General features: G+C 43.0%; 1 long non-coding RNA gene across 1 annotated transcript; it reads left to right on the forward strand.

Annotated features, from left to right (window-relative positions):
• Positions 1 to 3,542: 3,542 nt before the first annotated feature.
• On the forward strand, positions 3,543 to 10,473 carry LOC145514213 (uncharacterized). The gene is made up of 3 exons (XR_014059927.1): positions 3,543 to 3,804; positions 6,272 to 6,538; positions 8,755 to 10,473. It is a non-coding gene; the product is annotated as an uncharacterized LOC145514213 (long non-coding RNA).
• The last annotated feature ends 2,872 nt before the right edge of the window (positions 10,474 to 13,345 follow it).

Here is a 13,345-nt window from a genome sequence, read left to right on the forward strand (position 1 = left end):
TGGTTGGATGGCATCACCGACTCGATGGACATGGGTTTGGGTAGACTCCGGGAGTTGGTGATGGACAGAGAGGCCTGGCGTGCTGCAATTCATGGGGTCGCAGAGAGTCGGACACGACTGAGTGACTGAACTGAACTGAAAATCGGTAAAAGATGAAAAATCGGATATGTGCAAAATCTCAAAGTACCTCCATAGAAGATGCTTACTAATTACAGAGAGGAAAGATAGTAACTTCACAGCAGAGACACCTGATAGCTTCTCAACCAAGAGATCAAAGTTAGCTTCAGTGAAAAGTGAAAAAGTGGAAATGTTAGTTGCTCAATCGTGTCAGACTCTTTTGCGACCCCATGGACCCCGCCAGGTTCCTCTGTCCATGGAAATCTCCAGGCCAGAAAACTGGAATGTGTTGTCATTTCCTTCTCCAGGGGATCTTCCTGACCTAGGGATCGAGCCCAGGTCTCCTGCATTTCAGGTAGATTCTTTACTGTCTGACTCACCTATAAATAACACACATCAACATCAGTATACTATCCAAATAAATTTCTTCAATCTAATCATGAGAAAGTATCAGACAAACTGAGGAACATTATACAAAATTAACTGACTAGTACTCTTCAAAAGTGTTAAGGTCAAGAAAGACAGAAGAATCGTCACTATTGGAGGAGACTAGGAGACATGAATGTGAGCTCTTGGACTGAATTCCGGACAAGAAAAAGGATATTAGTGGGAAAACAGTCAAAGTTCAAATTAGGTCTTTAGAGTAGCTAAAAGTATTTGCCTACATTAATTTCCTGGTTTCAATAATTGCACTGTGGTTATGTAAAATGTGAATATTAGGCATAGCTGGATAAAGGGTAAACAGGACTCCCTGTACTATTTGTGCAACTTTTCTATGTGTCTAAAATTATTTCAACATAAAAAGTTTAAACTATTTGATTTAAACAACTACGTCCAAATTCATTTTTCTCTTAAAGTCCAGTTGTGGGTTCCTTCTTTGCTTTATAGGTGGCTATCTATTTCAGCCCAGTCATTTACAGCGAAGCACCTTGACTTGGAAACTTTGTTGTTTTGTTCAATCACTCAGTCGTGTCTGACACTTTGCAACCACATGGACTTTAGCACACCAGGCTTCGCTGTCCTTCACTATCTCCCAGAATCTGCTCAAACTCATATCCATTGAGTTGATGATGCCTTCCAACCATCTCATCCTCTGTCACCCCCTTTTCCTCCTGCCCTCAATCTTTCCCGGCATCAGGGTCTTTTCCAATGAGTCGGCTTGTCTTATCAGGTGGCCATAGTATTGGAGCTTCTGCTTCAACATCAGTCCTTCCAAACAGTAATCAGAGTTCATTTCCTTTAGCATTGACAGATTTGATCTCCTTGTTGTTCAGTTCAGTTCAGTCGCTCAGTCGTGTCCTACTCGTTGAGACCCCATGAATTGCAGCATGCCGGGCCTCCCTGTCCATCACTAGCTCCAGAAGTATACCCAAATCCACGTCCATCGAGTCGGTGATGCCATCCAACCATCTCATCCTCTGTTGTCCCCTTCTCCTCCTGCCCCCAATCCTTCCCAGCATTAGGGTCTTTTCCAATGAGTCAACTCTTTGCATGAGGTGGCCAAAGTATTGGAGTTTCAGCTTCAACATCAGTCCTTCCAATGAACACCCAGGACTGATCTCCTTTAGGATGGACTGGTTGGATCTTCTTGCAGTCCAAGGGACTCTCAAGAGTCTTCTCCAACACCACAGTTCAAAAGCATCAATTCTTCGGTGCTCAGCTTTCTTCACCGTCCAACTCTCACATCTATACATGACCACTGGAAAAACCATAGCCTTGACTAGACAGACCTTTGTTGGCAAAGTAATATCTCTGCTTTTAAATATGCTATCTAGGTTGGCCATAACCTTCCTTCCAAGGAGTAAGCGTCTTTTAATTTCATGGCTGCAATCACCATCAGCAGTGATGAGTGCAATTGTGTGGTAGTTTGAGCATTCTTTGGCATTGCCTTTCTTTGGGATTGGAATGAAAACTGATCTTTTTCAGTCCTGTGGCCACTGCTGAGTTTTCCAGATTTGCTGGCATATCGAGTGCAGCACTTTCACAGCATCACCTTTGAGGATTTGAAATAGCTCAACTGGAATTCCATCACCTCCACTAGCTTTGTTTGTAGTGATACTTTCTAAGGCCCACTTAACTTCACATTCCAGGATGTCTGGCTCTGGGCGAGTGATCACACCATCGTGATTACCTGGGTTGTGAAGATCTTTTTTGTACAGTTCTTCTGTGTATTCTTGCCAATTCTTCTTAATATCTTCTGCTTCTGTTAGGTCCATACCATTTCTGTCCTTTATCAAGCCCATCTTTGCATGAAATGTTCCCTTGGTAGCTCTAATTTTCTTGAAGAGATCTCTAGTCTTTCCCATTCTGTTGTTTTCCTCTATTTCTTTTCATTGATCGCTGAGGAAGGCTTTCTTATCTCTCCTTGCTATTCTTTGGAACTCTGCATTCAGATGGGAATATCTTTCCTTTTCTCCTTAGCTTTTCCCTGTTCTTCTTTTCACAGCTATTTGTAAGGCCTCCTCAGACAGCCATTTTGATTTTTTGCATTTCTTTTCCATGGGGATGGTCTTGATCCCTGTCTCCTGTACAATGTCACGAACCTCTGTCCATAGTTCATCAGGCACTCTGTCTATCAGATCTAGTCCCTTAAATCTATTTGTCACCTCCACTGTATAATCATAAGGGATTTGATTTAGGTCATACCTGAATGGTCTAGTGGTTTTCCCTACTGTCTTCAGTTTAAGTCTGAATTTGGCAATAAGGAGTTCATGATCTGATACACAGTCTGCTCCCAGTCTTGTTTTTGCTGACTGTATAGAGCTTCTCCATCTTTGGCTGCAAAGAATATAATCAATCTGATTTCGGTGTTGACCATCTGGTGATGTCCATGTGTAGAGTCTTCTCTTGTGTTGTTGGAAGAGGGTGTTTGCTATGACCAGTGTGTTCTCTTGGCAAAACTCTTATCAGCCTTTGCCCTGCTTCATTCTGTACTCCAAGGCCAAATTTGCCTGTTACACCAGGTGTTTCCTGACTTCCTACTTTTGCATTCCAGTCCCCTATAATGAAAAGGACATCTTTTTGGGGTGTTAGTTCTAAAAGGTCTTGTATGTCTTCATAGAACCGCTCAAGTTCCTTCTTCAGCGTTACTGGTCGGGGCATAGACTTGGATTACCGTGATATTCAATGGTTTGCCTTGGAAACGAACAGAGATCATTCTGTCGTTTTTGAGATTGCATCCAAGTACTGCATTTCGGACTCTTTTGTTGACTATGATGGCTACTCCATTTCTTCTAAGGGATTCTTGCCCACAGTAGTAGATATAATGGTCATCTGAGCTAAATTCACCCATTCCAGTCCATCTTAGTTTGCTGATTCCTAGAATGTTGACGTTCACCCTTGCCATCTCATTTGACCACTTCTAATTCTAATTTGCCTGGATTCATGGACCTAACATTCCAGGTTCCTACGCAGTATTGCCCTTTACAGCATCGGACTTTGCTTCTATCACCAGTCACATCCATGGCTGGGTAATGTTTTTGCTTTGGCTCCATCCCATCATTCTTTCTGGAGTTATTTCTCCACTGATCTCCAGTAGCATATTGGGCACCTACCAACCTGGGGAGTTCATCTTTCAGTGTCCTATCTTTTTGCCTTTTCATACTGTTCATGGGGTTCTCAAGGCAAGAATGCTGAAGGGGTTTGCCATGCCCTTGAGCAGCCATGAAGAGATACCCCACGTCCAAGGTAAGAGAAACCCAAGTAAGACGATAGGTGTTGCGAGAGGGCATCAGAGGGCAGACACACTGAAACTATAATCACAGAAAACTAGCTAATCTGATCACATGGACCACAGCCTTGTCTATCTCAGTGAAACTAAGCCATGCCATGTGGGGCCACCCAAGACAGATGGGTCATGGTGGAGAGGTCTGACAGAATGTGGTGTTCAAGGGACTCTCAAAAGTCTTCTACAGTACTACAATTTGAAAGCATCAATTCTTCAGTGCTCAGCCTTCTTTATGGTCCAACTCTCATATGGCTACTGGAAAAACCATAGCTTTGACTAGCGGGACCTTTGTTGGCAATGTGATATCTCCTACTTTTGAATACACTACCTAGATCTGTCATAGCTTTTCTTCCAAGGAGCAAGTGCCTTTAATTTCATGGCTTTAGTCACGGTCTACAGTGATTTTGAAACCCAAGAAAATAAAGTTTGTCACTGTTTCCATTTCTTCCCCATCTATTTGCCATGAAGTGATGGGACCAGATGCTATGATCTTAGCTTTTTGAATGTTGAATTTTAAGCCAGCTTTTTCACGCTCTTCTTTCACCTTCATCAAGAGGTTCTTTAGTTCCTCTTCGCTTTCTGCCATTAGTGTGGTGTCATCTGCATATCTGAGGTTGCTGATATTTCTCCTGGCAATCTTGATTCCAGCTTGTGCTTCATCCAGTCCAGCACTTCTCATGATGTACTCTTCATATAAGTTATATAAGCAGGGTGACGATATACAGCCTTGATGTACTCCTTTCCCAATTTGGAACCAATCCATTGTTTCATGTCCAGTTCTAACTGTTGCTTCTTAACCTGCATACAGGTTTCTCAGGAGGCAGGTAAGGTGGTCTGGTATTCCCATCTCTTTAAGAATTTGCACAATTTGTTGTGATCCACACAGTCAAAGGCTTTAGTGTAGTCAAGCAGAAGTAGATGTTTTTCTGGAATTCCCTTGCTTTTTCTGTGATCCAACAGATGTTGACAATTTGATCTCTGGTTTCTCTGCCTTTTCAAAATCCAGCTTGTACATTTGGAAATTCTTATTCAACCTACTGTTGAAGCCTAACTTGAAGGATTTTGAGCATTGCTTTGCTAGCATGTGAAATGAATGCAACTGTGCAGTAGTTTGAACATTCTTTGGCACTGCCCTCCTTTGAGATTGGAATGAAAACTGACCTTTTCCAGTCCTGTGGCCACTGCTGAGTTTTCCAAATTTGCTGGCATGTTGAGTGCAGCACTTTCACAGTATCATCTTTTAGGATTTGAAATTGCTCAGCTGGAATTCCATCGCCTCCACTAGCTTTATTTGTAGTAATGCTTTCTAAGGCCCACTTGACTTCACACTCCAAGATGTCTGGCTCTAGGTGAGTGACCACACCATTGTGGTTGTATGGGTCATTAAGACCTTTTTTGTAGTGTTCTTCTGTGTGTTATTGCCACTTCTTCTTAATGTCTTCTTCTTCTGTTAGGTCCATACCATTTCTGTCCTTTATCGAGCCCATCTTTGCGTGAAATGTTCCCTTGGTGTCTCTAATTTTCTTGAGGAGATCTCTAGTCTTTCCCATTCTATTGTTTTCCTCTATGTCTTTGCACTGATCACTGAGGAAGGCTTTCTTATCTCTCCTTGCTATTCTTTGGAACTCTTCATTCAGATAAGTATATCTTTCCTTTTCTCCTTGCCTTTCACTTCTCTTCTTTTCTCAGCTATTTTTAAGGCCTCCTCAGACAACCATTTTGCCTTTTTAAAATTTTTTTCTTGGAGATGTTTTGATCACTGCCTCTTGTACAATGTTGTGAACATATCAGACCTAACCCCTTGAATCTATTTGTCACTTCCACTGTATAATGGTAAGGGATTTGATTTAGGTCATGCCTGAATGGCCTGGTGGTTGGGAACCCAAGGCTTCAACATTTTCCAGGCTGCAACTCCTTAGTTATATACCCTCTGGCCAGCAGGTGACAGCACTTGATCAGTGTCTCATCAGTGAAACCCAAGAAGAGAGATGAGCTTAAGGAGGTAGATGAAGCAGTGAGATGTCCCGGAGACAGGGGATAAAGGTGACATTGTCATTATTTGATATACGTCACTCTAAGGTGATGCCATTATTTACGAACACTTAAGTGATGAGGCATAGAGGAAAGAACTTGTAAACAGTGATCTAAGGCTTGGAGGCAAATTTATCCACTCCACCCTATCCCCACCCTGCTCCCACCCCAGCCTGGGGCATCAGGAAGGAGCCCTGGGCACTGCCTCCACCAGGTGCTAATGCCACATTTGAGAGACTTTTAAAGAAACCATAAATCAGTAATAGTATAAAAGTTTAATAATTTTTAAATAAGACTGTTACCAAATGTCTTGTTAGTTTTTTGAGAACAGTGGGCCTGGGAGAAACTCCACTCATTTCTCTTTTTCTCTCTGCTGTCTTTTCTCCCAAACCCCAGAACCATTCCCATCATCAAAAACCTGACCTCAGTGTCTCAGCCATCTTTGGTAGCTGTGAACCCCAAGCGGGCAGGAGAGACCACAGCCAGCAAGTGCTAGAACTAGAACTTCAAGCCAAGACTTTGATGAGTTCAGTCCCCATTCCACGGGGCAGAGGAAACACATCCTAAGTTCCTGCCTTTCATCTGTGCTGGTGTGGGCTCCCAGGTGACAGGGGTGGGATGATTTCTGCTACTGGGCACCAAAGAGTCCCTGATGAAGTTCAGGTATGCTAACTAAGATGAACCTCCCCATAATGGTTAAGACATGTAAGATATGGTTATTTCTGATTTGGGTTTGGGATTTTTTTAATTTTGTTTTTTGTTTGGTTGGTTGGTTTTCAGTGTTTTTGGCCAAGCCACACAGCTTGCACGATTTTAGTTCCCCAATCAGGAATTGAATCCATGCCCCCTGCAGTGGAGGGCTTCCCAGGTGGTGCTAGTGGTAAAGAATCCGCCTGCCAATGCAGGAGACTTGGGTTCGATCCCTGGGTCAGGAAGATCCTCTGGAGAAGGGCATAGCAACCCACTCCAGTATTCTTGCCTGGAGAATCCCATAGACAGAGGAGCCTGGTGGGCTACAGTCCATGGGGTCACGAAGAGTCAGACATGACTGAAGCGACCTGGCACACCCCTGCAGTGGAAGCTCAGAGTCTTAACCACTGGACTGCCAGGGAATTCCCTAAAATATGTATTTTAATGATGTATTTTATTCTGATTTTCCTAACCTGGGAACGTTTGTTCCTTGTTCCACTACCCAACCTGACTTAACTTTTCTTTACCCCGCTGCAGTGGGAGGATAATTGTTGTGAAACATAGAGCCTAAAACTTGTGACCAGACCTTCCTGGTACTTCTGAAGCTTCTCCCAGAAAGACTTCAGTCACTAGGCCTGAAACCAAACAAACAAAACAGAAGTCTATTTAAAGATGCCCTTTCTACCACTCCTAATCCATAACCTCCTGCTAGTGGACAGATGAGCGTTGCGCTGCCTGCCCAGTGAACACTTACCACCTGGCATCCTAACTGCCCCCCAGCCCCCTCAACAAAGCAGCAGGTTAGAAGGATGTGTGGAAGGACATGACCTTCAGAGCCAGCAGGGATCCTGGCTTGAGAGGTGTTAGGACAGACAGGGAGGAACTTCAGGAATCAGCCACAGCAGGAGAGATTCCTGAGTATCTCGTTCAGTCCAAGTTGGGGGCCACTGAAGGCAGCCATCACTGTGAGTGTCTCAAGCTCTAGTCCAAGCCGGTCATCAGGAAGCTGGAGGGCACAGATCACAGGTGGTCCTTCTCCTTGGCTCCTCCCAAGAACGGATTCCTTACTCAGAATGTCAAGGCACAGACACGATCCTGAGGTCTGTCTGCTTGGGGGACACTGAAGAGTGAAAGTGTTGGTCGCTCAATGGTGTCCGATTCTTTGCAACCCCATGGAGTATAGCCCACCAGGCTCCCCTGTCCATGGGATTTTCCAGGCAAGAATACTGGAGTGGGTAGCCATTCCCTTCTCCAGGGGATCTTCCCAACCCAGGGATGGAAGCTGCGTCTTCTGCATTGCAGGCAGATTCTTCACTGTCTGAGCCACCAGGGAAGCCCTGAAGTCCCACACACCCCGTTTCTGCCTTCCCTCCCACCCAAAGTCCCTGCAGTTCACTCTGACCCACAGTAGACTGAGGCCCAGACACAGGTTGCCTGCTGTCCAGGCCTTCTGTGCTGCCTCTGAGGCTCTTGCCACATCTGCAGCTGAATGAAACAGGATGTGGGTAAGAGGGCTTGAAGAGTGTGATGCAAGAACCCTTGGTTTTACATAACACATGTCCACTCTGCTGAGTGTGCAAAACTTAATACAAGAATTCAACCCCTTCAAAGAGGCAACTCAAGAAAGACAGCCAGGCAAGGCTGCAAACACCCCCCACCTGAGATTGCCCACGGTGATACTTGTTTCCACCAGGACGAAAGTGAAAATGTAGCCCCGTCCCATCACCCAGTCCTGATCTGGTAACCTTCATTTTAAGAACACCAAGGTCTTGGGGTGGGAGGTGGGGGAAACCCACAGTTTGTTTTTTAACTTCAGTGGACATCTTTTTAAAATAACATTTTTTAGAGTCAAAAGAACATTTTCACGTTTGGCCAAGTTAAATTATGTAATTATATCCTTAATATATAATTTCCAGTTAAAATTAAAATTTCTCAAACTGTCCTTAAAAATGTCCTTTATAGCTGGTTTGTATAAACGAGGACCCAATAACAAGATCCTTCATTGCACATTCTCTTAAGCCCCTGTTGTCTTTTTGTTTTTAAGATTATTTTTGGCAGCGCTGGGTCTTCGTTGCTGAGCACAGGCTTTCTCTAGTTGTGGCGAGCAGGGTGTTCTCTTCATGACAGAGCACAGGCTCTAGAGATCACGGGCTCAATAATTGTGGCACAAGGGCTTGGTTGTCTTGCAGCACGTGGGATCTTCTGGAACCTGGTATCGAACCTGTGTCCCCTGCATTGGCAAGCAGTTCTTAACTACTGGACCATGAGGGAAGTACCCTATTGTCTCTTAATCTACAACATTCCCTTTTCTCATGCTACTGACTGACTATTTGGAGACATGGGGTCAGTTGACTGCAGAATGCCTGCCTCCTGAGTGTTTCTAGTGACTTCTTCTAGATGATGTTTGGCTTGTCTCTCTACCCCTTGACTTTCCTGTAACCTGGAAATTATATCTGAAAGTTAGAGTTTCAGTTGAAACCTCAATCTAAATGTATTTTGTAAAATGGAGAAAGTGTCCCACAGAAAAGCCGAATGGCGTAAATGACAATCATATTATTACATAAAGTATCACAGATGCATGAACTGCTACTGCTCAGTTAGGCCACACTTATCTTAATCTCCTGAAACATAAAACCTAGTTCCTTATCCATTGTACGGATGGAGTTTACTTTTAATTCTACCTTTAAAATCTTGTAAGTCACAAACTTGTAGTCTCATATGGCTTAGAAGAAATTGACATAAAAGAAATCAGGAAACATGCCTGTTTTCTCTTAGGAAATGGATCTGTCTCCAGTTTTTGACTCACAGCCCTAGCCCGACCCAACTCCTGGTTCTGGCCCCCATCTAGCCCATCTACTTCACACCTGCTCTGCCCAGTCCTACCTCACCCTAACTCCATAGGGGACAGATCAAGAGAAGCAAACACAAACCCAGATTGAAATTCTACCTTGTTCTCACAGTTTTCAAGAGTCCTATTTCAAAATTTCATTTACCCCAAGTTCTAAATAATATCCCGTGTTTTGTGGCATGAATAATTCGTTCTACAAGCTTGTGTCTTACAGGAACAAGCCAATTCCAAGTAATCTTGGCCATTTCTTCTGTTCAAAGAAAGATGGAGCCTCTGGACCTTCGTCAAGCAGGGTCAGCTTTGCTTTCTGTGATGGTAATCATGGAACACTGGTGAGCAGCTGGGAAGGAAGGATATGCTCCTTCTTCAACTGCTCAGTTACACTCAGGGTAAATTAGTCAGTTAAAAAAAAAGTCAGGGACCAAAAAAAAAAGGGGAAATGGGGCAAGGAGCCACACCTGTGTGCTCACAAGCAGGTAAAAAATGGAGGGTGGTGTGCTATAAAGGAACACAATTTTACATATGCCTGAATATACGTGGTCTATTTCTGGAAGGATATGTAAGAGTCTGATGGGTATAATTGCAGGGAGATTGAGGATGAGAATTCCATGGACAGAAGAGCCTGGTGGGCTACAGTCCATGGGGTCACAAAGAGTCAGACACGACTAAGTGACTAACTTTTGAGGATATGGGGTGGAAGATTAATTTTACTGTATAATCTTTTGTATTATTTGCTTTCTTTTACCATGTGCACATATGACTTTTTCAACAATCATGAGTTTGTTGGTTGTTTGTTTGCAACCATTAAACAAACCATCCGTAAGGCAACCACTCTCAAAAGGAGTTGCTTTTTCACGTCTTCAGCTAAATGCATTTGTCAATGATAGCATTTCAGGTGGCTGGCTATCAGCGAAGGGAAGATATACTATTTTACCCAGAAGAAAGTCTTTCCCATCTCACCTCAACTTTTGATGACATCTCAGGACTGATCTAGTCCCACAACACTTCTGAGAGAGTGTAGTAGGGGCTAGGCTTATATTAATATTTGGGCAGCCTTCCAGAAGGAGAATGCCCCAGTTAGGAAGGGGTAGCTTGGCCTTTGCCGCCCCTCAGCAGAGTAAAGCCCCACTCTCTCCCAGCCAGAGTGCAGAGTGGTATTTTTAACCTTGGTGTTGGCTTACACAGAGGTTCAGGTATTCTCTGGGTGTACTCTGAGACAGGAAAGCTGAGATCTGACACTTAGACTCATTTGCCCTACCTCAGTGTACTGCTTTTATGCTCCTTGGAGAATTGGACTGTAACAGCTGTAATAAGTGAAAACTATTTATTGTACTTCCCCCACCTCCAAAACCCTTTGGATATCATCTTTCTTTTGTTTCTGACAAAAGTTAGTGCAGGGATGGGCAGCTAACCAGAACCCCCCATCCCCATGGGGAAAGGGACAGAAAAATTGCCTCCATATCACCTGTCTTAACTATACCAGGAAGACAAACCAGATGTGGGTCTATTACAAAAGAACTAGAACTACAGGTAGGCTATTGAAGTCCTCTTGAGAAGGTGGTGTACATTAGTCATAAGATATAATGGCACATGCATGAAAGAAATCAAGTCAACAGGAAATTGATCGTGGTATCTATGAGATAAAGACGGAAGTTGAAGTATGTGTGCTAGACAGATTCTTAGGAAATTGGGATCACGGATTTTTTTCTCACCAAATGAGAGAGTGAAGAGATACTGATTTACAGATTTATTAACAAAGGAGGGATGCAGACATATCACTTAAGTCAAAATACATCCTTATAAGCCACTAATGACACAAGAGTTAGGCTAGAAAGGAACTTGTTTGGGCCCGTTTAGAGATTATCACCCCCTTCCCTTAGATGAAAGGAAGGTAAACTAAAGGAAGTAGTGAGTTTGTTTTGAAAAAGAAAAATAGGAAGTTATACACCAATAGAGATCATCAAAATTTTGACTAGACTGCTCCGTGATCCTTTCATTCCTCAGCCTTCTAGAAAATGGAGCCCACTGAAAAATCTAAACAAAATTCAGTCCAGGATTTTTGTGTTCACACTGGTCTAAGGATAAGCTTGCTTCTAGTAGTTTCTCAGATCATGGCAAACTAAACACTGGCTGCTCACCTGTTGCTGACATAGAATGCTCCCAGTTATGGGCCAGGGAAGGGTAATATATATCGTCTAGTTATCTGCCTTATTCCAGATTCCAGATAACTTTTTGGAACCTCTCAAGGAGTCCTCAGGGCTGGAAGGGAGGGAGGTCACTTCCAGATTTCTGAGTCACCTCCAAGAAGTAACCTTGGTACCCAAGGGTTCTCAGCTGAGGCCTCTCTCCATCTCTCACCTCCATTCCTGCTTCTCGATTGTTCATCTCTCTTCTTTATGTTGGATCTTATTGTTAACCTTTTAAAAATCAAGCTCTAAAATCATAAAATAATTTTGACCATGTGGCCCTATAACTACTAAATTTTTACCTTCCACCTAACTTTTTTTTTTTAATTTCTTCAGCAGTGTAAAATGACACAATTGCTAAAAGACATCTGAAATCTCAGTAACTTTAAAACTCAGAATTCATTTACAGACCAAGTCCCCATATGACAAAGGACTTCATGTGGTTAGAGTCTAACATCTATTGCCACACAGTCTTAACTAAACAACTTTGGTTCTTCTCTCTTCTTAATTGGAAGAGGAATCTGGAAATCATTGCCAAATAGGCTGCATGAGTCATGGCAGGTGACTATATTCTCCTTTCTAGTATGAGGCAGTGCAAGATAAATTTGGTTTCTATTACTTTTGTTGTTTCTTAGTAAGAGCAGGACTTGCAAAATAGCTTAGGTTTACGAATCTGATTTACTTCAATGTTCATGTCCTTACAGAGTTGTTTCTAAGGAATAATGCAAGATCTTTTCATTAACTCCTCAAAGGCTCTGGGAATCAGGCCTCAAATATGATCTTTTTGTTGTTAAAACATATTTGGACCACTTAATAGCCACCATCAGTTCTATGACTCATGTATTCTGTTCAATGTGGTTTTAACAGCCAACAGATTTTTTTTTAAGTGTACATTTTTTAAAAGATGTGCTTATTCATTTTTGGCTGTGCTGAGTCTTTATTGTTGCATGCGGGCTTTCTCTAGTTGTGGTGAGTGGGGGCTACTTTTTGATGGGGTGTTGAGGCTTCTCATTGCAGTGGCTTCTGTTGTTGCAGAGCACGGGCTCTAAGGGTGTGGGTTTGACAGCTAACAGATTTTTGGTCCTTTGTTTCTCGTTTTACATTTACTCATTTCTTAAACATGAAATCAGTGCCTACAGTGTCTGGGATTACCTTATGAGCTGTGGGAGAGAGGAAGGTATAGAATTTGACCTCTGATTTCAAGGAGATAGTTTGGGGACTAATTCTAGGGTAGCGTAAACGGCAATGAATAATGTATGTATAAATGTTGAGAGTTTAAAAAGGAGAGCAATTACCGTGGGAGATGACTCAAGCAGATGTAGAAGAAAGAACAGGGAATTTGGTACTTAAGAAAACAATAGAATTTGAGGCACTGCTGGCAGTATGTCAGACTAGATACTCTGAACAGATCCTCCAACAAAACAACTAGACCTACAATGAAATATACTCTCCTTTGCATCAGTGAGCTTGTAGAAGTAAGGGAAATTTCTCTGGAGCAGAGATTGAAATGCTGGCTAAAACCAGAGTGGTGAATGAGAACACAGGAGGGAACCTGTGGTTACCCTGGGGGGAAATCCTAATGAAGGAGCTGTGGAGCCTGTATCAGTCTGCTAAGGCTGCTCTAAGAAAATACCCCAGACGGGGAGGGGGTTGAAACACAGAAATGCATATTCTCACAGTTCTGGGGGCTAGAAGTCCAAGATCTAGGTGCCAACTCCTAAGGTTGGGTTCTTCTGAGGTTTCTCT

Source organism: Giraffa tippelskirchi, chromosome 7 (genome assembly GCF_054371585.1).
Source record: "Giraffa tippelskirchi isolate mGirTip1 chromosome 7, T2T-mGirTip1v1.2.pri, whole genome shotgun sequence".
Classification (NCBI taxonomy): Eukaryota; Metazoa; Chordata; class Mammalia; order Artiodactyla; family Giraffidae; genus Giraffa; species Giraffa tippelskirchi.